This window comes from Podarcis cretensis, assembly GCF_951804945.1.
Source record: "Podarcis cretensis genome assembly, chromosome: 5".
In the NCBI taxonomy this organism is placed as follows: domain Eukaryota; kingdom Metazoa; phylum Chordata; class Lepidosauria; order Squamata; family Lacertidae; genus Podarcis; species Podarcis cretensis.
Genome location: NC_137174.1, coordinates 43,147,701 through 43,173,242, shown reverse-complemented (window position 1 = coordinate 43,173,242; position 25,542 = coordinate 43,147,701). Strand labels below are relative to the sequence as shown.

Below are 25,542 nucleotides of genomic sequence, written 5' to 3'. Positions count from 1 at the left end.
TACTTTTCAGTCTGAAGGGTATTTTCAGTATTGTTGCACTCTGCATATGTACACTGATTGAATCGCAGAGCAGAAAGAGGAATCCTAATGCTAGCATTAGCCATGGGTGATGAAGTAGCTGACTGGCAGCTACTGCATGGCAACAGAAGGTAAGGCTTACCGGGCATGGGCCAGATCACTCCCACAGAGATCCTCCGTGGGCTGGACCGGTGCAGTGCGATGTCAGAAACTGTGTCTGCACATGCCCGTGGTGTCGGAAATCACTTCTGTGCATGCCCAGATGCTGGAAATCGCGCCTGCGTATAAGCGATTTTCAGGTTCTGGGCATGTGCAGAAGCCATGGAAGAGAGTCCCCGTGCTGTGCTGCTTTAGGGCAGTGCACAGGGACTCCCCGAGTGGGCGGCTTGCTTCAGGGGCAACTCGTGGACTGGTTAAACAGCCTGCGTGGGTCGCTTCCAGCCCATGGGCCTTAGGTTGCCTATCCCTGGTGTAGAGGAATTCCCATCCTTACTGTTAGGTCTGATTGATGGGGTGGCAAGTGCCATAGCGAGCTCCATTTACTTGCTTGACTCCTGAGTGGACAGCTGCCCTTGCTGACGTCAGCAGCCTGTATCCTTGCTGTGATTGCCATGCTCCAGTGCATACTCACAACAGTGTCTAGGGACACCAGAAAGCAAAAGCAACAAATTTATACAGGGTACTGTTGTGTTTCAGTGCTCAAGTTTGGGATGCAGCTATGTATGTTTATGCCAGAATCCAGGTCTGAAACATAAGGCCCTATGGCTGCCACAGGCCCTCCTTTATGCACCATCACCTTGGAAGGTAGGGTGGTGAGGAGAGCTTCCAGATCTGTTTTGGACTCGAGGGGATCTGATCTAAAAGGGATCTGGGAGGGGGACACACCTGCCCCCAAATATTTTAGACTGAGGCCTCCTACCTGCAATCCAGAGTGGTTTAACAGTAAGTCTCTCTTCACTGGTAACTCCGAAGCTCTGGGAGAGAAATACGGGCCTCCCACCAATTCTCAGCACCTTTAACAGACTGCAGTTCCCGGAACTCTTGGGGGGAAGCAATGATTGCTTAAAGTGGTATCATAGCACTTTAAACATTTCGTGTGAATGTGGCCTTGGTGAGATTCCTCTCCCCTTTATATCAAAGAGGTGTTTGTGTGTGTGTGTGTGTGTGGTTTTTTGTTAAGTTCCGTTCCATTCTCAACTTGGCTTTAGTTCTTTGCTGGAACAAACTGCCTTGTCCTTTTGAATTTAGGTTGATCTGATAGGCCTTGGTAATCTTCTATGTGTTCATTCAAAGCTATGTTTGATTTTTGTTTATATTACAGATTCTCCCACATAGATATTAAGGCAATGAAAACAAGTTTTCCATCCAAAACAATTACAATGAAAAAGCAAGCAAACAAGCATAGGTTTACAGCAAAACTGCAAAGGAAATCAACTAAAAGTTTAAAAGAGGAAGGAGAAGAAAGTTAGATTTAATTGATGCCAATTAAGACTCACTCTCCTTTGCAGCAGGAATATGAAGGAATCATACATTAGGTTTAAAGGATATATCCAATTTTGTTCTACCACAAAAGAAGAATGCTTTAATTTTTGGCTTACATGGGTACCCAATGTTTATTCTGAGCTCCTAGATTGGGGGTAAGGATCAAATCCTATTCATCTTGAACTCAGTGGGTAACCTCCCAGTGGTTTCAAAACACAATCTTTGATCCTTCTCACTGGCAAATGAATCTCTTTTACCACACAGACAAAAACACATTTCTCAAACCAAGCCTTCTATCCCTGTCATTTTTGTCCTAGATTGTTTCTAGGACATAAGGGTAGCACATCTTGGCAGAAGAGAACTTCTAGTATCTGTGCCATATTTTATAGTACAGCCTTTGCCAACCTGGTGTCCTCTAGATGCTTTTGGACTATAATTCCCATCAGCCCCTCCTTCCATTAAAGCTTATACTCAGGTCTAAAAACTTTTCATGTAAGGGAACTGTGAGAGGGGACAGTGTGAAGAAGGTACAGAGACCTTTAGATTCACTATCATTCAACCAGCATTGCCCAGCAAGACTACAAACTCATACCCTCCAACATTTCTCTGCTGAAAATAGGGACATCCTAGGCAAAAGTGGGGCATTCCAGAATCAAATAAGAAACCGGGATGGCTTCTATAAATCCATGACTGTCCCTGGAAAATAGAGACACTCAGAGGGTCTGCAAACTAGACCACCAGAAAGATCTTTCATGCTAGATGCTACCCAATACTCACTATCTGGTTCCTGCAGCTTCTAGCAGTGCAACACTACCTACTTTGTTGCTAAGCTGTAATATTTTCCTAGGTAAGGTAGCCATTTTGCTGAATATAAGCAAATATGTGTTGCAATCAAGATGGTAAAACAGCATTGGGAATGGTAGTGTAATAACAGCAGCTGGAGAAATGGAGCTAAACTGGGGGGGGGGGGGACAGATGGGCTTCTCAGAATGATATTGGGTAGAAGGCAGAATTCTTCCCCCACACCTGAACCAAATACTCTACTACAGCCAATCCAAAATTAAAATAGTCGTACACAGCCTTGGATCATATATTCAGAGAGACACAAAGCTTACTACCAGGTCTAAGAAGTTCACATACAGCATACCCAACACATTGTAATTTTATGTTATTTTAAAAACCCAAACTTTAGGTGTCCAGCCCAGAATGGATTGGCTATTTATTTTACCCTTTTATTTGTATAATATAAAATTCTGAAAATCATGTAGCAGTTTCAGGTTAATTTGTTGTTATATTTGCCAGCTTATTTCATTGCATTATTAAAACATTTAGTACCGTATGTGTCATTAATATTCCAAAATGTAATTAGCATATTTAATCAAAAACAATTAGGAGCAAGCACTGCTTCCCTTTTTAAGTAATAAAATATTTATGGCTGGAATAAACAAAATGAAAGCCAAAAAGCACTTTGAGGTGTTGATTTTGTATGTGCGGAGGGGAGGGGGCGCGGATAAAAGGGGGAAAGGAAACACATGAGAAAGAAGATAACTTCTAGTGCATAACTGCCTCTGGTGGATTTCTTCCATGGTTTGCCTCTTGGGAGTTTCAATCATTGTGTGTCAATTCCAAAGAAATAAAATTTCATTGTGGTTCCTCAATACCATAATAATACTATAATAAAAGAAGATACGTGAACTAAGCAGAGTTGTGTAAATCCCACCTTGAATTAGCTTTGCCTGGTGAGATCTTCCTTGTGGGCTATAAACACCGTGAATGCTGATTAGGGCTTGAGAATCTTGACACTAGAAACTTGACCAGAGAGGCAATAAAATTAAAAAGTAATTGATCTTATCAGAACTCTGCTTCACCATCCTCATTGCTGGGCTCAGGCGGGGACTGCAAAAATGCCTTCTTCATATTTTCCCCCATTTTTCTTTATTGTCGCCATGTGTCACACTGCTTTGGAGGTATCACGAGCAGTGAGCATCTAGGACCCTAAATAACTCCATTAAACACTCAAGCACTTGGCGTTGCTCAGTCTTTCCCACACGTGGATTAGTAATAAAGCACAGGATACCTGATAAGTCCCAGTATTGCCTCTTTGTTTGTACTCAGCAGTGCATACACTTAGACTTAACTGTATTCAGCAGGGCTGAGTATATTTCCAGAATTTGTATTTGGGTGCTTTTAACCTGAAAAAACAGAGTTGGCAATATAACTGGTTTGACAGGCTTGTAGAAAGTAGAGCTGGGGCCGGAAAAGCTTCACATGATTTCAAAGTAGTAAAATAAAATGTAACGTTTAAAATTTAAAACCAAAACAGGCTGGCCTCGCAAAAATACATACAGTGGTACCTCAGGTTAAGTACTTAATTCGTTCCGGAGGTCTGTACTTAACCTGAAACTGTTCTTAACCTGAAGCACCACTTTAGCTAATGGGGCCTCCTGCTGCCGCCGCACCGCCAGAACATGATTTCTGTTCTCATCCTGAAGCAAAGTTCTTAACCTGAAGCACTATTTCTGGGTTAGCGGAGTCTGTAACCTGAAGCATATGTAACCTGAGGTACCACTGTATAATTATTGTATTTGAACAATGTCCACCATTGTTCCCATATGCTTCCACCGACACAACAGGATTTCACCTTCCCTCTACTCCCATGGAAGGCCTGGCTCATAGTGTGTAAGAAAAAGGACCCAGAAGTGGAGACAGCAGGAAAAACCCTGGCCAGCTCCATCGCCCAAGCGTTCTTAGAAGTGAGTGAATTAAGGACCTGGCTTGGTTGTCATGCCAAAAATGGACAGTGGAATTGGCAATCTGCGCGGACAAAAACCATATTAAACTGCAGTAAGGGAAAATTCCAGAAGAGTCCAATCATGAGTTAACCCTTTGGCTTGCCAAGATTCGGATCAGTGTACCAACTATTCTGGAAAAAAATACACCAAAGAGCCAGGGACACTGGAACCTGGAGTTCAGCCTGGAGCCTGTGGCTGTCCCTCCAGAATGAAACCACATGGAAATGCTTCAAAAAGTCTCCCCATACCTGCAAATCCTCCCACACATCCTGTGTGACTCATACATGGTGATGAGGCTTGGAGAGACCCTTTGTGATATCACAAAGCCACCTCAGAAAGACCCATCTGGTGGGCAGCAACTCGGCAAGTGAAAATGAAGTGCCCCACCATCTCCAGAAATCCCTCATCCACACCTGAAGCTCTGACAGTTTCTCAGGTGGATGACTGCATCAGTTCAAGGCATCCTATTCAGCGCCTAGGTAGGCAACTCTTGTAAGAAGGCCCCTGGTCTCCTCCCCTGTCAGTTGCACCCCTGAATTCTCCTACATCCTTGTGAACTTCCTTATAGGGAGATAACATGTCCAGCTTCCACACTGACCCCTACATGTGGCTACATACCAGGTATCAGGGTATGTTGCTTCCTCACTCTCCTAGCTGCAAACAAGGCTCTTATTCAGCAGCTATGTGCCAGCATTGGAATGCATTCCTAGCCCGACCTAGCAATGCCAAATCTTGAATGGGGAACATTCTGCATGCAACACATGTGCTCTGTCACTGAGCTACATCTTTCTCTCTCTCTTACTGCCCCCCCCCCCCCAGATCATATTTCCCCACTCCCAAATGTTGTTCTTTTTCTTCCTTTGTAGAATTCAGGCTGTTTTCCTTCAAAAGAATCAAAATAATATATTGCAAAATACTATGTGTAATGCTGCTGCCCCAAAAGCATGTGGAGGAAAAAGTATAGGGAATAGGAAAACTTCTGAAATGCAGAAAACATTTGTTTACGTCTCTAAAGAAAACAGAGGGAAAGCAAACCAGCAAATAATATATACAACAAGTCTCATGGGTAAAATTTAAACTTAAGTCCATGCTTTAACAAATTAAGAGCTAAATAATTTGCCAGTATTATAGTCCAGGCACATGAAAGCACTTCTGGAAATGAGATATATCTGCGTTTTAACAATTATATTTCCTGCACAGACAAAAAGAGAGAGAGTGCACAATATATGGTTTTATTTTGATGAATGCTACTGTAAATTACTATTAACCCTTCAAGGCCCCAGGAAATGATGTGGTCATTTGTAGCTGAGTCTGCCTGCTTTCTGTCCTTATATCTGGGAAGCAACTGAAGGAGACTGATAAAATTCAGTTTTTCAATAAGAGAATGTCATCAGGGACATCTCTGTGAATAAAAAGAGAGACGCAAAGGTTACCTCGTGTACCCTTGTAGCACAGTACATAGTGCTACATTTGAAACTTTAATTTATTGGGGGGTGGGGGGAAGAATCAAGTGTGGTGGCCAAATGGTTAAATTTTGCTCAGTAATTTTTTCATTTTTGTTAGTCATGAATATATCCAACCATACAGAGGCCATCAAAATCTTGCCACTAGAGACTATAAAGTCTACTTACATAGGGTTCCTGGGATTTTTCATGTTCTTATGGAAAATATCTCTGAAATCCCTGAGCTGAAAATTTTGATCTCATTTGTGGATGTGAGCGATACTGAGAAAGGGTTGAAGAGTGAAGAGAACACTTTTCTCGCATAATTTCATTTGTCAGGAGAATCTTGACGCTGACATTGGAAGAGTGATTTAATTGATTTTAATCATACACCTGAGATTGAGAAATTGAGCCCTCTGTCCTGAAAAATAATTCTAGGCTTCCCTGAGAATGTCTAATTCGCAGCTAATAGTTTCTTTCTCCCCCGCTCCTTGAAGTTTTGTTATGAAGTTTAGGAATGCAGATGAAAGACTGACACAAAGAAATATTTACCACAGCCTCCAGATTAGCAAATCACTCTCACAGCTTCAGTGCATACATACATAATAGAGCTGGAGCAGTGTTTTGGACAGTAAACCCATTAACAATTTATGTTTTGCATATGGGAAATAGACAGCAATATGGTTTTCTGCATTGGGAATCATTCATAATGATTAATATCCTGGGATCAAGGGAGGCTAGTCAGGCGTTCATCAGGGCTGCAAACTGAAGTGGTCTAGTCAGGGCCAGCCCTACCAGTAGGGAGAGGGAGACGGCTGGTTGGGCTAGCATGAAAAGGCACCAGATTTTTAATTTTCAATATTATTGTGATTATTATGATGGACAATAAATAATGGCAAGGAAGGTCATTGCGCTGTTTTGTGGAATTTCACAGCTGCCCTGAATGCTTGGCTTCGGGGGTGGGTGGGGGCACAATTTGCTGCTACACTTTCTTGGGCCTGATAGAAGAAAATAGGTAACCTTTTCTGTTTGTGAAGATTCAGCTCTGTCACTTTCATCCTGCTCAACTAAATGTTGTACCATTAAAGAATATGAACATGTCTAAACATATAAGTTTAAGCTGGATGACTTGCTGAATGGCAAAGAGCCAAAATATTTCACACCTGCCTGACAGGAAAATGACCTTCATGTACTATTATTAACTATGATTCAGGTGGGATTAAGGTCAGCAAGATTCCCACCACCACCATTCAAGCCAAATGTTCTAATGATGGACGAGGAATAATTAGCATTGCTCTGGAAGATTCCCATACAGGTTTGTGATGTTAAACAAGATATTCAAAATACGCTTCTTTCCCTCCCATGGTCTAGCACATTTGCATCAAGGGTTCGAATAAGGAAAGCCCTCCACAATTCTATGATGTCATATTCCAGTATTGCTGAATGTTTTATACCCTGCACATTTGGTAATAATGGGTGTTTCTGGGGGGGATGGATGGACCGAAAGCTCTATCCAGAACTTGTCTGAGGCCTGGGGCAGGAGTCTTGTTAGAATAAATTTATAAACTCAAACAAAAAAGCAGTCTGTCCCTGATGGGAGTCTTTGGCCAACTTAGCCCTCTGAGGCCTGGGACCTGACTTTATCATTTCCCTCTACATCTCAGTTTTTCTGCTCCCTCCTGTTCTCCAGAATCTCAGGCCCACTTGTCCTGTGCCTTGAACCCATGCCATCCCAAGGTTGAGAGAATGCTCTAGTGTGAGGATGCTGCATTCTGCAGTAATATCCCCCTTTGGGCCAAGGGGGTTGAGACAGTGGCTGTAGTGATGTGCATGATGTCCATTTTACAAAAACTCTATGAATGTCGCTATCATTTAGGAGAGATCATACCAGGCTGTCGGGACCAGTGCATGCTATGCAACAAGACCAGGGCTTCATTAGATATTAGCGCCATGGAAGAAATCTGGAATATGTGAAATGATAACAGAGAAAAGTGCCTTGTAGCAATTACAGAGTGCCGTTCCTTCAAAAGCAGATTGCACACATCTGTGAGAATTTCTAGGGTAGGAGCTAAGAATCCAGGCAGGTTTGAAATCTGCTAGCTCTCATTTTAGAGATTAAGCATTGCATGAGATTAACTGCAATTTTGATTTTTTTTTCTAGTTAAAAATAATGTTAGAAGATGGAATCTACACACACACACACACACTAAAATGTGCTGACTTTTAACACGAGCTAATCGATGCAACCATTGCAACAGATGTAAATTAGCTAGTGGCAGCATTATGGTGTATGCATCCATCCATACAAGTGGATCTAGGGCATGCAGATGTGACCAAGATGCTTAAATTTCACATGACTAGTAGTAGTCCTGTGAAATAATTTCCGTTTGTTGCTGTTTTGCATGCTCCTCAAGCAAGGCAGAGCTGAAAGGATTACACTGCAAACAAGCAAGGCAGAGCTGAAAGGATTACACTGGTCAACAACAAATTTGTTGTATGTGTTTTTTCAGTTGATTTAGGATGAATCTGATGCGCTGAATCCAAAAATCACATTGGTTTTACTCAATCAGGTCAAGTTTTTGAGCTATGGCTGCATGTCTTTTTTTTACGTTTTTGTTCACATGTACGCTTGTGTGGAGCATTTTAGAAGAAGTTGGTGGGGGTAAAATGCCGTGTTGAATACTTGTTTTGATTGGAAATGATTGTTTTAATGACAAGAAGTATTCAGGTCCGATAGTTCTGGGTGATTATGTCGAAAAGGGATCAGTTTGAAGTCATAAAATCTTCCATAAATTGGTGCGGCAAAGCATAAAGTTGGGGGATCAAAACTAAGTTAATGGGGCAGAAACTACGCAGAACTTGTCAACAACATGCTGACTGCCTTCAGAAACCTGGGCTGCAACATGAGCATCAAGATGCACTACCTATTTTCACATATGGACCGGTTTCCTGAGAACCTGGGTTCAATGAGTGACGAGCAGGGGGAGAGATTCCATCAGGACATGAAAGAGATGGAGACCAGGTATCAGGGTCGCTGGGACGCAGTCATGATGGCTGACTACTGTTGGACTCTGAAGAGAGACCTCCCTGCCGCTGAGCATTCCAGGAGTTCCAAGAAACAGAAGTTCAAGCCCTGAAGTTTGAAAAATAGTGAAGCAACATGCATTTTACGTGTACTTACCTTTATCAATGCCCACCATTCAGTTTACAGTAAACCTGACCTAATGGAGAGAAACGGATGCCATTTCCTGATTCAGCAGTGCAAAAATACCCTAAATCAGTTGTAGAAATCTAGACAACATTCAAAAAGTAAAAAAAATTGTTGCCCAGTGAATTATCCTGAAAGGCTTGCAGGTGTCAGGTCTACAATGAACATGTTCTGAGTCTTCCATCTGAGCATGCATTCAGTGACCGGCCCAGCATAGTTGCAGAATGTTCCTGTTTATAAGCAATGGTAAATCCTTGCCAGCACAAAGCTGTCCCATTCTTAATAGCTTTAGAGATGCAATGTGAGCCTTTAAGGGCATGGCTAGTGGTCATTCTCCCCTCTCCCCTCCGTGTTCTCATATGCTGCCCTACCCTCTTTATGGGCTTTCTGGCTTTTCTGAAGCAGCAACATGTGGGGTTGCAGCTGAATTGGTGGAGGCATTGGGACTCACATCAGAGATCACCAGTATGAGGTGATGAGGGTGATATCTTAATTTAACAACCATAAACCACTGAGAAAACCCTGCTATAATATTTAGCAAATGTCATAAAGTTAGTTAGTAATTAGAATAACCCAGATGGCATTTCCTCTGAGTTTCCTCTTAAAGTACTTTGTTCTGGGGGGGGGGGGGAGAGGTACCATCTATTTCACCACAGTCATCTGTATTTCATATTGCAATCATTCATTTTTGCTAACTTGTTAAATCTAGCATCCTACAGTATGAAATAGAAGAAGAAAGAAACGCAATTTGGGTGTTTGACTGGGGAAAGGTCTTACGCACAGTGCACAAATTTGCACAGACTGATTGAACCCAAATGCTTGTATAATAATCAGACAATGTTTGTAGAGTGATTTGAAGGTGAAACATAGTGAGTGGAACATTATTCATTATTATTATTTTATTTTATTATAATATAAAGGGTCATTGTGCAAAGAAGCACAACAATCTTTATGATGCCCATTCATTTTGCTGACTTTTTTGTCATTATCCTCCTTTGGTGATTAAGTGTCATTTGTCTTATAATTTTAATGTTATCTTTAACACACATAATAAAGTTTACATAATTATAGCCTATTAATATAATTTGCATGCATGTTACCCGGAAGGCGAAGAAAATGTTTCATCACCAGGCATGTAATTTGCCTTCTTTAACTATTTTTTTTTATCATCTTCATCAATAAATTGGCAGCCTTAATAAATGAAGATAATCTCACTAAATTCTCTTTGGATTCTTTTCAAGGATTCTGAGACATGGAGAATGTGGCTATGAAATACAGTAGGTGTTAAAAAACTGTCTCTTCTGCATAAAGTTTAAAATTTTCATACTTTTGCCATTATAGAGTGTCACCCAAAGCAAAAACAATGGCCACTTTTTTGGGGAGGGAGATACAGGACTTTCATTGCAAAGCTACTATAAGACTTTGACTTTTAAATAATGTACAGGCTGGACTCAGAGAAACAGGAATCAGCTTACGGTTCAAAAGGTAGGTTCAAAATATTACACCATGTTTTGCAAAAGTGTTAATGTGTCCCTCCACCCCCTTCCCCTTTCTTGGTAAATGGCAAACGTTTACAACCCAACTAAAACAGTGCCAGGAGAAATCCTGTGTTTGCTCTTTGGAAGATATTCAATAAATTATAGTGAGCTGCAAATGTCATTGGATAGGGAATGGAAAGAGCTTTACCTTTAAGTCTTTAAGTAAAGACTTGCAGCTGGTGCAGCCGCTCAGTAATCCCTAATGATAAGCTCCTTTTAATGCGAGGGTGAGGCAGTTTTCACATGGATACTACTGCATTAACCTTACCCTAGGTATGGTGCAGGTGAAAAGCAGCCGTGTACTCAGCAGCTTTTCCTACCCCTGCTTTATTCCCCTAATGCATCTCAAGCCTCCTGTAAAAGATCCCCTTATACCAAGGCAAAAAGATTGCAGTTCAAGCCTATTATCAACAAAAACCTGCCAAAGGGGCTACATTGTCAGACTTTATGGTGGTACTAACTATTCTGTTGTTCTCAGGAGACCAAACTTAGACCATTAAATCCCCTTCATTTGTGATATCAGTGACCTGGACGGCAGACATAGGTCTTTTGATGTAAAAATGCTACTGCAGGAATCAATGGTACCATCTAGTTTCCCCTTAACGTATATCATAAAAGTGTAATGGTGCTCTTCCAAAGAAAAAGTGACACTCCTCTTGTATAATACAATTATACGAGGATGATGTTTTCCGGGGAGTTTATTTGATATTATGATGTGCAGAGCCTTTGCCCATTAAAATAAACTATGAAGCTGACTTCACTCTATTACTTTCAGTAGGCTAAGTGTATTGTCTCTAGTAGAGTATAGATAATTTTCATGCAACAGGGAGCTATTTCCATATCCCCTTCATGTAACAGATGAGCTTATAAATAGGCTTGGATTTACTCGAAAACCAACAAATGCACTGTCTACAGACACATTTAAGACAAAGGCTGTTTTCCAAATGGTCTTCTTTGATATGGAGGTTCCCATGAAATGCTTAGTTGAGTTGACGGATTCCCACTATTTATAGTAAATGTGCCACATATTGAAAAATTGCATTGCTTTTTTTTCCTCCCTGGAAGATTGCACCCCCCCCCCCGCCACACACACATCATTTCGATCAGAAGACCCTTCATATGTACCCAGAAATCCTCAGAGCTAAAGCTATTAGTAAACAACACACAGTGATAGCTCACTAGCAAACAGCGAACAGGTTTACAATTAATGAAATTGCTGGAACAGAATAAACAGAAGAGGTAACTATGGTTGCACGTTCATGGTTTAGCACAGACAACAACAACTCTGCTTGGATGATACATTCTGCAATGATAACCTCCTGAAGCAAAACATTATATATATAAAAAAACACACCCCAGCACCACCACCACAGTAACAACAAAATGAAAAATGATGCGATGGTCTGATGTTCCAGTGTTTGCCAGAGGCTCATGCATTCAGACTAAAACACTTAGAGGGGAAAGTGTGAAAACTAGTTTTATTGCTCTCCTATGCAGGGTTTAGAGAGTAATTTTTAAATGGTTCCATTTTATACTGTAGGGGCAAAATTAAAGCATTCATAAGTCTCACTGCAGTCTTCATTTTCTCCTTTGCTCCCTTCATGCAAGTAACTTGAGACTTCTGAATCCATTAGGGAGGGCAATACCTACAGCAACATTCACCTCTCTAGAGGGGAGGGATGTATATTTTTCTTTGCCAGCTTTTCCCTTTCTCTCTCTTCTAGTTCAAGACCCATCTGTAATAGTGGCAATAGCTTTTAGCCTAGGACTGGTAAGGCTCAGGTTATTCATGGGATGAGCCATAATACAGTGAGCCATAGGGTGAGGTGGAAGACTTTTGGCTTATCAGTGTGCAACACAATAGCCCAAAGGGGAAATCACAGCCCTTGGCTTCAATACTTTTTCTAGGCATCCACCTCTTTTCCATGGTTTGGAAACAGAATCCCATCTCTTTTTAGCCATGTGGCCTATTTGTACATTTGCACATCCAGTGCAGCTGATTCATACATGGTACTCAGTTTCTGCACATGGAGTTGGAATGCACCAGCTATATCATAGCAGCTGCAGCTGCACATAACACTAAGCCATAGTTTGCGTAACAAACAATGAGTTGTCTCATAGACAAGGCTTGTTTCTCCAAAGCTTGATTTCTTTTCCAATTGCTCTTGCCTTGTGCTTCTGTAGCTTAAAATGAACATAAGTGGTGGAATGGCCAAACAAACCATGGGTTAAGCAAGACTGTTGGGTTCAGACATAATGCTGAGCCATTACTAAAACAAGCCATAATTCATAAATCAACACTAAACCGTGACTTCAAATTGTGAATTATGCTCCCCTCCCCCCCCCCAAAAAAAATCACATTCTGCAGGGCATGGTTCACTCATTCAAACTAACAATAGTTAGGATAAACAAACCGTGACCTAGCATTATGTGTGAACCAGGCAACTGTGTATTTCATTTTTTTTAAAAAAATAATATTTATTAAAGTTTCCAGAATAAAAAAAGGAAAGAAAGAAAAAAGAAAAGGATACATTTTACACTTAATTTCATTGACATCTTTCCAGGACTTCCCCCCTCCCCCTCTTGTATTCCATTTTCATTAAATTAATTCCACAAATTCTTACCCCAAATTTTAAAGCCTTGTTATAATTATAATTAGCCCATTTATTCAAAATTAATTTATCTTATTTAACCATTTCTCTTTATATTTTTTATACTTCCCTAAGATCGACCCCAGTTCCCTTCCACGAATTCCCCTATTTTTATAAAACAAGAAAAAATAAAAAAAAGATAAGAAAAAATATATAGTTTTACAGCCTTTGGGTTCCAAAACTCCCTCCCCCCTTTCCCGGTTTCGATCCCCAAAGTTCATCCATCTGTCTACTGCCAGCCTGGAGAACCCACGTCCATGTCTAAATCTCTCTCAGTTCCACTTTGCCGTCTTTTTGGTAGCTTTTAATTTCAGAAAGTCCAATCTCGGAGAAACTCTCAGAAAAGATCATTCTTCTTCCATCCAGACCTCTGTGTTTAAGAGTATAACTCAAATTCTGTTTCTTGATCCTTTTAAAGTCTGGATGTCCCAAATGTTCTAACTTCAAATTTAGTCCAGCTCTTATTCCTCAGGTTTCTTTTCCTGTTCTGCTGCAAAAACCTTCTAATTCAGAAACTTCTGGTTCCTCTACAGAGGCTTTATTTATTCAGGAACATAAACTTACGTCAAGTCCCTTCCTTTCTTCAATAGATAAATCCATTGTCTCCTTTAGTGTAGAAACCTCTGTAGACAAAATAATGCTTCGTTTTTGCAGCTTTCCCAAGAGATAACAAATCCTGCTCAATTTCCTAGTATTTTTCCACTTACTGCCACTGTTGCAATGTCCCGAACTCCCTCTAGAGGGAATATGGTAACTTAGTTTCTTTCCAGATCAGACCCAAAAGTCAAATAACTTGTTGCCTTTATTTCCAATAATTTATGTCCAAATTGTAACAAATCTAACCAGCAAAGCCATCGTAACAAAGTTCTCTTTAATTTTCCTGCTTTGACAGCTACTTTGACAGCTGTCAAAGTTTCTGTGTCTCTTCACCAGTCTCTCATGACGGATCACTCCCGGTTCCCGGGGGGTTGCATTTTAGTTCTCACAGACCAATCTTCTCCTCCAGCACAATTACTTGTAATTTCCCTTCGTGAAATTAACTTTTTTCAAATAAACAAGTTCATCTCTCGATCTTAGTTGTCAAATCCTTGCGTTAAAACATCTACAACAGGGGGGGGCGGACTTCCTTTTTGCACCTCCCCCGCTCGCTCCGAATTCATAAATCAAATTTTTCCTTTTAGGTCCGATAAATTTACTCACGGGTTGTTCTTTTTAATCCAAAATTTTCAAAAGAAGAAGTCATTGCTCTCCGTCGAATGGCATGCGGCTTCGCTAGGTAGGGGAAGCAGTGGACTCATAGCACCACACACCCCCCGTCACCCGCTCCGCAGCCTTTAAAAAGGCTCCTTCGCGGGTCGGGGGCGCAAACGGTGCCCGCCGAGTCACCAAGTCCATGGGCATCACCGCCCATGGTTTTTGAGGGTCCCCGCGTCGCCGGCGCGGCAGGACCCAACCCCTACCCAGCAGGCTCCCTCCGGAGCTCGGAGGGAGTCCGCCATTCGGCGATGGCGCCGACCCGGAAGTCAGGCAACTGTGTATTTCAAATTCCTCAGGGAATACTTATTGGGCTGTATGATTTTCTAAATGTGAAAATGACCCTTGGCTTCTGTGCCTCCTGTTCTTCCCAATGGCTTCTAGTTTCCTAAATCCCCATAACTTATTTTTAGGTAAATCATCCCTGTATGCTCCAGCTATCCCTTTACCACCATATCATTTATCTCCAAGTTATAAAGAAATTAAATCCTAAAACAAAAAACAAAAAACAAAACAAACCCCCTTGATATTTGCAGCTGGAATACATTAACTATACAAAGCACAATTCTACAGATTGTGTAACTGGATAATCAGACCACCAAATTTTCATTTCCTGGTTGCTTAATGTCATTTTTTTAAAAAAATGTACAGCAATAAAAAATGCAAGCTTTCTTAGAGTGACAAAAAAGGATTATTCCAAGTTAAAATATTAGAAAACCATACATTGGAGGCAACCTGTGCCAGATTTCAAAGCAGCATGTTCACTTGTTCCTTCAACCTTGGTATTATTGCTTCTAATAATGGCCCAAAGGTTGTGGCCACTGTACCATCAAGAATAGGAAAATTTGTTCAGTTGGCATGTTTTGCAGTCTCTTAAACTGATTGTTCATGATTTCTTAGGTAAACACTAGGCTATAAAAAGCACAAGCTCTGAAGAAGCAAAGTGCCATGTATTATTATTATTTAACCATAAGAAATCAAAGCCTCTGGCCACTTCACTTCCTTTACAGCTCATAACACCTTCTACAGAAGTTTCAGAAGCTAAAAGACTGACTCCACACCAGATCAGACCAAAGATACAGTAAAATAAGTCAAGGAAAATTCCCACCTATATATGGCTGAATGACTCCTTGAGCAATAAAATGTCATTAGTGACTATAAAATGCTACAGGGGGATGATGGAGGGCACTCTGAATTTGGCTTTCTACCAGTAAAGTCGGTACTGAGAACTCATGTGCCAATTTGCAGTCCCGCTGACTCTCTTTCTATAGCTATTTCATTTCTCAGTCATTGCCATAGTAATTTGATGCTCAATTTTTCCCCTTCCTGCATCAGTGCCACATATTTCACCTTGATACAGTGATGACTGTTTCCCCTTCTCGTCCTTTTGTTAGCCTCTACTACTGTTTAACACGAGGGATTGCTGGCTTAGAGAAAACTTAAAAAGGGATGGAACCCTCAAAGGAACCTTAAGTTGCAATAACCCTCATCGTCATAGCAATGAAAAAGCTACCATTGACAGAAGTGGAGCGAAATTGTCCTCACAATGGTATGCACAGCAACTTATACATCTCTTTCCACCTCTTCTATTATCCTGTTAATTTTTGTTTCTGAAGTTTTTCACCATTTTATTAATGAGTCATGGTTCACCTAATGAACGAGTTGTAAGGCTTATGGAAAGAACTTCCCAGATTCAAAACTATGATCTTCCCAAATTCAGGTAACTTATGCCGATAGCATTAGAGGATAATATGAGGAGCACAACAAATAATGACTTTGACCTTCTGCCTTGCAGCATCCGTCTTCGTGCCATAAACTGTGTTTCTCCTCTACCAGTTTGAAACAAGCATGCAGAGACAATTAGTAACACTGCTGTTCCTGAAATTAGGCAGTAATGGAAATAATGGCTGAGTACTGTGATTCTAGGAAAATACAAAATATTACTTTGAACATTCTGACAATATAACAACAACAACAACAATTTGTTATTCTTCCCCGCCCATCTGGCTGGGTTTCCCCGGCCACTCTGGGCGGCTTCCAACAAAAGATTAAAAATACATTAAAACTTCAGTCATTAAAAACTTCCCTAAACAGGGCTGCCTTCAGATGACTTCTAAATGTCAGATAGTTGTTTATTTCTTTGATATCTGAAGGGAGGGCATTCCACAGGGCGGACACCACTACTGAGAAGGCCCTCTGCTAAAATCCTTAGTGTTTCGGCTGAACCTGTCACATAACCATCAAGGAAATGTCTGATATTTTCATGCTGTATCAATGATCATTGGTGTTCTCACAGTATTTTAGAGTTTTAACATATTTGGCAGCACAATGTCCTGTGCAATACAAAGCAATTGTGCCATTGACTTCGCCGCTTAGAAATTCTGAACATTCAGCAGTATATAAATTTCTGAATTAAATTGGTGAAATGGTCATGCTAAACATCCCCAACAGTATGTACTTCAGAGTGCTGTGAAAGTTCAATCAAATGCTCACACAAAACCATTTGCTTCAGCTTCTTAAATTCTACACATGCACAAAATATGGATGCACAGGGAATCCCTCTGCATATTACTGGATCTGCCAAACATGTTGTTGACTCCAAAATTCTAGAGGAAATCAATTTCGAAGTGCCAGACTAACCAGGAACAGTTTTCTCAGAGGGAATTCAAAGCAATACTAGAGGCAGTCTCATATACATATTCTTACACAAAGAGCTAAGATGGAAGTATCTTGTCATTGTGATCCTTATGGTGGTCAACATGCCAATGCTATAGTTTCTTGCAACTGAGCAGTGTAGTGGAGTCACTAATTTTGTTCTTATTGTATAGTATACTAAGCACCATAATCAATCCAGCCTTAGCAAGGGTCATAAACTCATATTTCTAGTTGCTGGGGATTTAAAAAGTGCTTCTGCTGCTTCTTCTTGTTTTAAAAAAGAAATCTATGCATTCCAACAAAGGAGACCATGTTGACTTAGTTCTTCATTGTTTTCTTGTCAGAATCTGTTTTCCTCAATTAATGGCTCAAAATGCTTCTGATCTTAAAATGTGGATAAATTTATGCCAACCCTGTCTGCTCTTTTACAGGCAATTTGACAGCTCTGGTTCTTGCCAGCGTTCTATTTTTCTCTGCTATCTTATTCCTTCCAAATGCTATCTGGCAGTATGTTACTAAGAAATTAGCCTGCCTCCCTACCTCTGATTGCCCAGATGGACATCTTAGAAAGCTAGAGAAAAGCAACTTGACAACTGGAAACCAGCCAGTTCTCAGGAAAGATGCATTGCATTGAGCATAAGGGACCAAAATGTTAAAGAATTAAAGTAACAGAAGGTGTCAATGCTGAAAGAGTACTGATTAACAAGGTGGCGAGTTCAAGGGGAACTATTAGTATTTTACACATTTAGTATGTTACATACTAAAGCCTCTCATGCGCTCCACTAGCAGTAAGATGCATTAGACTCAGAAGAGAATGGGAAGTAGGAGCAACAGCACCAGTGGCACTGGTTATTTCTCCCAAAATCAGCAATAAATTGCTCACTTTCCAATTACATATTTGAATTTGGACTGATGGCTTTTCAGCAATATAATGGTAGGCAAGGTTTGGGGTTTGTTTTTTAAAGAGGTAGTGCACTCAGTATTCTCAATCTGTTTTTTGGGTTCAACCCCTAAAATTCTGTGTTGCTGATCCCTTGAAAGCCCACACAAGCTAGCCTGCATAATGGTTGACTACAGAACAGGTTGAAATCTAGCCCTCCTAGCTCCAACAATCAACTCACAATATCAACTCACAAAACACAAGAGTCAATGCAAAAGTAGGTACAGACCAATTATTTGAGGTGTTTGTACTAAGAATTGGAACCACAATTTCCTGGGTGCTCAAGAGGAAAAGTGCATCTATCTCAGCATCACAGAAGCTATTGAGCTGCTCCTGTGTGGCACACCTGTATCAAAAGTTGCTTTGGAGGGTGTTGGACACAGGGCTTGCAATGTTCCTCTGCAAATGAGACTGCTAAGGTTCTTGCACTTCTCTTATATTTCCTCTTCTACTTGCTGTGGTCAGCATAACTCTAGTTTTGCTCAAGAGTAGGAAAGGGAAGACGCATCAGCTCACCTCTCTACCCCTCCACCTCCTGCTAAGCAGCAGTGACCCAAATCACTAGAGGTTAGCTGTGCAGCAGTGGCTTAGCTCACCATTTACTACTGGGAACAGTCACAACCTTGTGTGGTACCTCGGAACGTCTAAAGTTATATAAACACATCCCTGCCGCAGCACTTGGCAGCCTCTATCTACAAGAGAGCCAGTCATCAGAACAAACCATTTCTGGTACTGGTGCTCTGGCAAAACAAACCTCTTTTTGCAACCCTGCATCTCAAACAGTCCCTTAGGGTTGGACTCTCTTTCCCATTAACTTCAGTGCAATGAAAATAGTTTGTTTTTAAATGCACTTTGATGTACAGAAGTCATGCTATGTTGGGTATGGTGAAATAAATTGTGCATTGCTCAATTACATCCCTCACACCCCAAATAAACCTATGTGTGAATATGACTCCGTTTGCCCTGAGTGAACGTCACAATTACCACTAACGCAGAAGAGTGGGCAACTAGCCTTAAATTTATTTCATCTCAGATATACACAGTAACTTAGATTGCCATTAACAGGGACAGACCATCCCACCCTAATCCAAAGATTTTTTTTATAGATTGTGTCAGCAATCCCAGAACTGTTGAGTCCCTTGGGAGCGAGTAACAATACACAATGCTCCAACACCTGAGCACTGTGCATTAGTGCATAGTGTGAAATAATAATAATTTTCAATATGGCAAACACGAAACATGGGCTATGAATTCCAGTGCTAAGATCTGGGGGTGACATAAGCTGAGACTCAGAACAAAAATCCATCTAAATTGTTCTGAATTTAAACACTGGTTTTCATCCTTTTGGGACAATTTATGCTTTAGGCAGAGCTTTTCTACAAGGTTTCATGCTGCATGTGTGCATATTATACCTCCAAATTGCCTCCAAGCTGACAATCTTTTCTGGTGCTTTATGACTTTGCTGCCGAAGATCTACCTAGCCAAATTAAAAATAATCCCTAAAGAAAAAGAAAAGGAGGGGGACTTTCAACATGGCCTATTGTGAGGCACCTTTGACCTTGCAGAAAATATTCAAATCTTTAAGCAAGACTGCCAGTGGTAGCTCAAGCCCTGTACAAACACCCTGCATCTTGAATGATAAATATGCTATGTTTACCCTGTGATTACTGTATAGTATTTTATGTTCTTGCTAATTTATTTGGAACTCTTAACCTGTTAGGTTATAAATTCAGCAGCATTTGATAATGAACCATGTTGAAATAAATCAGCATCTGGGGAGGGGGGGGTGCGGCAGAATATCCTAAGGAACTCTGCAAAAGAAAAAGAAAAATCACTTCATAGATCTCAGCGTATGAAAAGGTATGACAGCCAAGACAGACAGACATATTAACCTTTTATAAATCCTTGGCATCTAATCCCTGTAAGTATTACTTCATACAATTCTTCCATAAAAGAGGCATATATAACATTAAAGCTCCATATCACTAGTAGCTTTATTACTGAAAGCCAACACTTATAGACAGCCTGAGAAGTCTGGGAGGCAGAGAAGACACATCTATGCTCGTATGTGTATTAGATGGATTTCCTTTGGTATGGATCATGTTATTTAGATTGCATATCTCCAATTCTGTTTGGAAGCAAATCTGGTGTGTGTGTGTTTGCCTCTGTTTCACAGGGCATCTGGACAGACCTTAGTGGAACATGGGTCTCTATTAAGCTGCTGTTCAGTAGTTTGGTGGTATTCAGACAATATTGAAACATTCCCAAATGAACTTTGCAGGGAGACATTTTCATTCGCTGCCTCCCTTCTCATGCATATTAACAAATGGTATGCAAGGCCTCATTTAATTCACTGATTTTACATTCGGATCACTTTCTCTTTTACAGCTATTTTTACCGGGCTTCATTAATCTTTGTTGAATACAATGGCATACATCTTTAATGCGGCCGCTGTCAAGTCATATTTCAGTAAGAGCTGCAAACTGAATGACAGCAAGCAATATTAATAAATTTAACATAGACTATATCAATTTTTAACAGAATGAATGTGGAAGCTAAATGTATTATTTTTCGTTTAAATCAGAGGGTTTATCACCAGTTAAGTAGCAGCGATTTCAGGAAACTTGTGACGTGCCATACAAATAGATTTACATCTCATTAATAAGTAAATTAGGCAAATGCCTTTCAAGTTCAGACAAGTACATAAGTGTAATCTCCATATTAAAGGAGTAGTCTTTGATAAACCACGGAGGAATTGCAGCAGCCAACTATGTGACATGTTGCCAGAGCCTGAACTCTTCCACATTCCCACCTTTAATTATACTGGTTCATTACTAAAGAGATAAGTGTCTCTCCAGTTAAGATTCTATAAATGAACACCATGAGGGCACCTCCCAAATCATTTTGAAGAAACCATGAAAAGGTGATAACGGTTATGAAGGGGGGGGGGAGGACGACGAATTATCACCTGCTCTCTTTCTTCCTTCTCTGTAATAACATTAAAACATTAAGATGAATTCTTTTCTTTAAAAAAAAAATCTCAAAAAGGAATTGTCCATTCAGTAGCCTATTTTGTTTAAGATTGGAAAAGGTTGCAGAAAGGGGGGTGGGGGTGGCGCGAGAAGAAAACATTTGCGATTAAAAAAGAAAAGAAAAGAAAATTCTTCCATAAATCCCAACAGAGATAATTTGCTGCAAAATTTAAACCCAGTGAGAACTTGTCTGTCTGTGTTAAATAAAAAAAAGTTACGGTTGGTAGGAGACATGTTTTTGCAGTAGCTTTAGCGATTATAGGAAATTACATGCAAAGCCAGAGTTCTGATCCTAAGTTAATTTATAATTGGAAAAAACTTATTAATTAGCTATGCCATTCTAATTAAGAATTAGAATTAGAGGAGTGTGTGTTAAAAAGCCAGTCAATACCCAACTGTCAGTGTATTTTTTTTATTAAAAAACCCCTTCCGACAGCTCTCAGTCCACTTTCCCCCCTTATTTTATATATATATATATATATTTATATTTATATTTATATATATATATATATATATATATATATATATATGCGCTAGTGGGAACTATCTTTTCTAGAATATAGATAGCCAAAGAAACTCACAATGCACACCATTTCAAACATGGAGTGCATACTTTTGACATTCAGAGCTTAGTTTGCATCTTTAACAAGTGCACATAAGGTCCTTTTGTGAATGTACAGGGAGGCTCCCAAATATGATCAGTACTGAACACACCAGACACCTTCCGAGAGGCATTTATTTCATGCATATGCAGAATATACAAAGATATGTAAGCACCGAGACAAAGGGGGATGATTCTACTCTTGCTGCCTCAAATGGGGCAGGGTTAGACTGGTGTGCATCAATAGTTGTACTGTATGCATATCAGCAGTGCACAGTGATGTGTACTGAAAGGCAGATGTGGAAAATCCCCCCCCCCTTTTAATCCCCTCCTCCCTGATAAAAAAAACCCTCTTCCTATAAGCTGGCCGCAATGCTCCCTTAAAAACGCCATTGTGTCTCCTGATACTTACTTTCACAGTGCTAGAATATTTGAAAGGAAATTAAACATTAAAGTAGATAAGTTACACACACACACACACACACACACACACACTGCTATGCAGTTTGTGTAAGGAAAACATACCCCATTTTGAGACATATGCTTTAATCCGAAACATACTGTTTTCTTAAATGAGAGAGAGAAATCAGTCAGGACTCATTTTTCATATTAAATATCATTATGTTAAAAATAATTGTTAAAAATATAAGCAGAACTCTAAAAAGAAATCTTTACAAGCTATTCCTTCCCACCCCCTCCTCAACCAAGTACTTTTTAGAAACTCACACCTGCATATTACTCACTTTGAGTTTATTTTCAGGGTAATTCACACATAACAAGAAACCCTGGTTTGGCATGATGTGAACAGCAGTTCTGTCTGTCCAGCTGCCTGTCTATCTTTCTTGTTTGTTTCATTGCATCTATATCTCACCTTTACTCTAAGGTGGTTTGTATGGCTTTTCCCTGCCCCAATTCATCCTCACAACAACTCTGTAAGGTAGCTTATGCTAAGAGGTAATGATTGGCCCAAGGCCACCTAGTGAGTTTCATGGCAAAGGGGCAATTAGAACCCTAATCTCCCAGGTGCTAGGCCACCACTGTAACCACTATACCACACTGGTATGATATCATGTGTTGCAGAAGAAAAATAGGAAAAAACATATTTAAATAGCCCACAACTAATTTAATTAATAGTTTTTTAAAAAATGCTTCCAGTTACCCCAATCATTAAAACATAGTAACAACCCCCCACCAAAAAAAAAATTGACAAAAGAACAATTGCTATTTGGCATCTAAGTAGGCAAACCAGTGTCTGCCTACAGTCACAGGTTAAGTCAGGTATCAGTGCTGCTTCAGATTACATCTGTACTTAATTAGTGTGTGGCATAGCTAAGTGAAATGCTGATTCAGACTGCTGTTGTCCTATATGCTCAACATGTGAATGAATGGCCCCTACCCCTGTCTTCTGTCTGGAGAGTGAAGGATCAGAAGCAAACTTTCCCCTTCATTCTGCTCTCTTTCCATCAACAACTGCATGGTGGTATTTGAATACATGCATCCCAACCCAAAGTGCTTCAGAGCTACATTGTGCACATGAGATCGAGTGCAAACGTAGGTGGGCTTTCTTATTCACTTCATCACTGAATACATCATTGTTGCATGTGCAAAGCCTGTTGCTAAAGTTCAAGTGCATTAGACAATCTTTACTTGTGTCAGAAGTATGTGTGCACTGAGGACTCGGATTAAATTCTGGGATTTTAGGGGGAGGGCGTTATAGCCATTTCTGCAAATCTTTAATGAAATAATAATTACATGTCAAAACAATGCAGATAAATACTGGTTCTTCCTAGGAAGATAAACAGATCTAGTCACATTGCATTCAGTTAAAGGGCTTGGAAGTTTTCAGAAGCAATTGCCCGAACTGATGTGATCTCATAGAATGTGCACAAACATCTCAACTGCTTAAAGAATCAACAAGGCCAGTATTTTTCTGCAAGGGAACAGAGAGACCAGTTTGTCTGAGATTAAAACTTTACATAAATTGTAGGGAGAGGAGGAGCTATTGGAGAGGTTGGGGTTAGCAATTTAAACCAGGAGGTAGAGAAACTATCACTGCAGAATCTATAGATAAGGTCTCTGGTTGCTGAAAGAACAGACAGGAAAAGCAGCAAATGTGAAAACGGGAACCTAAGAGAAGGAAAAAACGGAAGAGGAGGAGAGCTGAAGAAAATGACATAGAAGGCAGAAAACTGAGAAAATCAAGTTGGGCAAGCAATGGAATGGGGAATATATTTATTATGGCTGGAAAACAGTTCAAGAGGCTAGCTGAAAGTGTCATGAGAGAATAAGAGGGGGATTGAGAAAGAGGGATTTGAGAAACTGTGCTGATAGTGGTAAAGAATGGAGTGAGCTGGAAGAAATTGGGAAAGTGGCAAAGCCTTATTTATTGCCATGGATGTGAAGTATTGGCAGGAAGGGAAAGAATTCTGGAAACTAGGGTACAGTGAGACCAGAGTAACAGGCCCATATCATTTTCAGAAATACACGAACATACATACAATGATACATCAACTCTAAGACAGCAGCAAGGGCCAAGGCAGAGTTTGATTTAAACCAACTAGACAATTATTTTATTGCAAGCTTCTACTATATGTAATACAATTCAATATGAAACACTTCTTGCCTTGCAGAACCCTCTTATACTGATGGTGCAACTAACTCATGCAATTGGTCCTCCTAGTGCTATTGATCTGGTGAAGGCAACTGACGAAAGAGGAAGGTTGGGGGTAGTGATGGGAGAATCAGTCAGTTGCATTTTCTCTCCATTTCTCATTTTTCCAATCTTAAATTCAGTTGGATTTTTTTTTATATCAAAAAGTCCTCATGAAAATCGATCAGGATTTTAGAGAGAAATTCTCATTATATATGTCTGTATGCAATTTTGCCAAATATACACATGTAATGCATTTTTGTATGCTATTTATGCACACTTTGACCCAGTATAGACACTTTTGTAGACATTTCTTGGCTGGAGAACTGCATTGCTAAATTTGGAGAAGTGCAGATTTTGAAGAATGGGTGTGTTTCAGGTCATGTATTGTTTTGGGAAGTGTGAACATTAAATGCAAACGGAATGAAATTTATCTCCCATCCCTAGTTGGAGGACCTCCCAGAACCAATTTTCATTGGTTAACAGATGTCTTTGGCTGGATCAAAAAACCTTCAGTTTGTGCAAGGGCACCAGTTGGATATAGCTGGAGGAGTGGAGTCACAGCCCAGGAATGCCCCAAAGATTTCAAAATACATTCTGATACATCTTTCACTGATCAACACTTTTTTGTGGCTGCAGTATCTAAGACCTATGTTCTATGAATTTTGCAGAAATATAGTAAATACAGTGGTACCTCGAGTTACAAATGCCTCAGGTTACAAACACTTCAGATTACAAACTCCACTAAACTGGAAGAGTTACCTCGGGTTGAGAACTTTGCCCCAGGATGAGAACGGAAATCGTGTGCTGGCGGCGCAGCGGCAGCAAAAGACCCCATTAGCGAAAGCACGCCTCTACTTAAGAACAGTTTCAGGTTAAGAACGAACCTCCAGAATGAATTAAGCTCATAACTAGAGGTACCACTGTACATGGTTACATCTCTGAAATCCTAATAGCCACAAGCAGGAAGTACTTGATTGCCCTGTGCAGTTCCTAAACTAGGCTCAGGACAAGATATGCTGCACAGAGGACAAAGAAGGAACAGTTACTTAAACACATCCATTTTCATGAGGTCAGTGGTGAAAGCAAGGCAAATCAGGCCGGAGTTGGCTCAGTTGAGTATGATACAGGAGCCACAGTCATAGTTCAGCTTCCTGATCTTGATATAAACTAGGAAAACTAAAGGAACAATCCCACCCTCACAAGGATTTAGTGCTGATAGGTCCTAGGCATTTCTTGTTTGTTTCATTTGAGATGGTTATGTAATAGGACACAGGAC

The 25,542-nt window shown here is 40.3% G+C and overlaps 1 protein-coding gene and 1 long non-coding RNA gene across 9 annotated transcripts in view; one reads left to right on the top strand and one right to left on the bottom strand.

Annotated features, from left to right (window-relative positions):
- The window catches only part of LOC307216680 (uncharacterized protein), a 203,302-nt gene that overhangs the window by 48,960 nt on the left and 128,800 nt on the right, over nt 1-25,542 (bottom strand). The window contains exon 3 of one of the 6 annotated variants that reach the window (XR_013839259.1): nt 5,573-5,694. The exons of the other annotated variants lie outside the window; for them this stretch is intronic. The gene's annotated coding sequence lies outside the window, so the exon portion shown is untranslated. Of the gene's footprint in view, nt 1-5,572; nt 5,695-25,542 lie in introns of those variants that run through there. 6 annotated transcript variants of the gene reach the window in all.
- Nucleotides 4,637-25,054, top strand: LOC307216684. 3 transcript variants are annotated; one of them, XR_013839266.1, is made up of 3 exons: nt 4,637-4,728; nt 6,948-7,049; nt 24,750-25,054. It is a non-coding gene; the product is annotated as an uncharacterized lncRNA (long non-coding RNA). The 3 variants fall into 3 exon arrangements; XR_013839267.1 differs by having other exon boundaries at nt 4,640-4,771; XR_013839268.1 differs by lacking the exon at nt 24,750-25,054 and adding an exon at nt 8,622-8,924 and having other exon boundaries at nt 4,640-4,771.